At 38.5% G+C, this 2,500-nt stretch overlaps 1 protein-coding gene across 1 annotated transcript in view; it reads right to left on the bottom strand.

The window, feature by feature from the left end:
* galnt14 (UDP-N-acetyl-alpha-D-galactosamine:polypeptide N-acetylgalactosaminyltransferase 14 (GalNAc-T14)) overlaps positions 1 to 2,500 on the bottom strand; it is a 250,690-nt gene that overhangs the window by 122,133 nt on the left and 126,057 nt on the right. The gene's annotated exons all lie outside the window — the stretch shown is intronic.

Here is a 2,500-nt window from a genome sequence, read left to right as displayed (position 1 = left end):
CCGTTAGAAGACCATTCGTCCATTTGAACTCTTGGGTTTGAGAGTCGTGCATTTGGGTTCAATCCCTTGTTCAGTTCTGACAGGAACAAGGCAGACCAGCCACTGGGATTAAGAAATTAGGATTGAGAAAATTATATTAGGATTCAATTAGGACACTTAATTCAAGAAAATTCTGGAAACAAGTTGATCAGCATTTGGAAACAGGAGAAATTATTACCCATCTCATCCCACTGGCAGATTTTTTTTTTTTTTTTTTAACCTCGTTTGAAGTAAAACAAGATTTTAACCCTGATTATTTTTTTTGTGTTGTGCTAATTCACAATAGTCTAATTTGTAGCATTTTTGTGTGGCTTATCTGTAATTTAAATTTTAAGATTATAACTTTACTTTCACTTAAAGGTGCATTCTGCAAAACTGCTGACAAAATTGACAAGACACATGGTTTTTGTCCGCTGTTTGTCAGTTCTCACTTCAACTAATCCTAAATTTTTCATAGTATACATTAGTGCATGTTTTTGCTTAACTTTATATGTTTTTACTTTAAGTTTTTACTCATATATCTACTTCACTACATGTTAAATCCCATCCATGTCAAACTCCACAGAAGCAGTGACAAGTTTGTGCGTTTTATTTTGTCATTTTCCACTTTAAAGAATCAAAGTTTGAACTCTGTGCTCTCGTCCTTTGAGAATAACATGAAAATATCACAAAGAAAACTCGTCTCTTTTCTGAAAACTGACTCACTAACTGTGACTGTCTCTACATTTGAAATCACACACTTTTTACTTTCACTCAAGCACACCACGGCGTCTGCTCTCATAGAACTACAGTAAAATATCATCAAAGTGACGTTTCAGCCTGAGTTGGATGCTGCACTACTTTTACTGTTTCTGCTATTTAAACTACTAGCACCAATAATAATGACATAATTTAGTCCTTAACACACTTTCCCTCGCTTTCCTGTGTTTCTCTCACTTCATGCCCCCATGTTTCGCTCTCGCTCTCTCTCTCTCTCTCCCTCCCTTCGTTTCATCCTGTCATGTCGGAGCGGAGAGGAACCACGATCTGAAGTCAGATGAGGCTTTGAACAACGAAGCAGATAAAAGATCTGACGCTGAGAACGAGACACAGAGACACAGAGAGGGAGAGAGAGAGAGAACAGCGAGACGTGATGAAAGCGAAAGGAGACCGGGGGAAAATGAAAGAAAACAGGACAGAGCGAACGCTGTGTGAAAACAGACAGACAGAGGGGGGAAAAGGAACGAAAGAGTCGGAGAGTTGGAGAGGAAGGGAAGCACACGATGTCAGATGTATCACGCAGCACGTGAGCGTTCGTTTCGCGTGAAAAAGGCGGATCAGAGGTGAGCAAACTCTGCAGAGAACTTCAACCACGGCGGCTTCAAACCGCTCCGAAAAACATCCGTCCTTCATGCTCAAGTCGCCTCGGTGGTTATTATATTATATTCCCATGTGACGGGAAAGCAGCTTCACCATCCGGCTACAGGGAGGAACCGTTCTCCGATGTGACATAAAATCAAAACAGACAAACAGTTTTGCCCAAAAAACACAAGACAGCTGAGAAAAGAGAACGGATGAAGATCACCTAAGTTTACTCCCTGGCCACAAAACACCAAGGACGATAACAAGCCCTAACACTCACTGTAAGAACAGACGGGACTCCCAAAAAAAAAAAATAATAATAATTCACCTGGAGGCTAACACTGAGCCATCTCTTCACTTTTTGGATAAACTAAAACCATAACCATCAAGTTGTTTATTAATCTAATCTTTATAGTCCAGTAATTTTAGGCCAAAATTGGGGTCAACCTAGGAATCCCATTGGTGGAAAGTTTTGAAAATCACCTATATATGACCACATATTACCAAAAACGCCCTTTTTAACACACAGGTTAAAGAGGTTCAAAATTTGACTTTCAGATATCACTATAAAAATTCACAAGTTGATTACACACACAGAGACAAGAAAAAAAGTCAATTACAAGTTCTTTGAATTATGTCTCCTCTGGCATTTATTCCTTATATTCCTTATTAGCACACAAATCAGATAATGTGTGATATGCATGTGTAAACTGAATAATTCAAAGAACTTGTAATTGACTTTTTTTCTTGTCTTTCTTAAAAAGGCTGTTTTTTGGTAATATGTGGTCATAAATAGGTGATTTTCAAAACTTTCCACCAATGGGATTCCTTGGGACTTTTTTCCCCTCACTCAGGACAAACTGAGGATACAAAATCAGTTGAGTTTGCTTCTCTTGCAATTTGTCCTAGATTTTTTTCATAAAATGACTGGACTATTACCTTAATCCCAAGATTAAACCTACCACTACCAGTTTATTTATTTATTTTGTGACCATCGAGTTATGAAGATTCACTCAGATTTTTGCTGCTTGTTCTATTGGCACAGTTTCGACCACAGCTATGCTTCCCTGCAGACTTTCAAATGGCTTTCGCCCTGAATGTAGATAAACTGTCCAACTGA

This window comes from Myripristis murdjan, chromosome 24 (genome assembly GCF_902150065.1).
Source record: "Myripristis murdjan chromosome 24, fMyrMur1.1, whole genome shotgun sequence".
NCBI lineage: Eukaryota > Metazoa > Chordata > Actinopteri > Holocentriformes > Holocentridae > Myripristis > Myripristis murdjan.
This window is presented reverse-complemented; position numbering and strand designations above follow the sequence as displayed.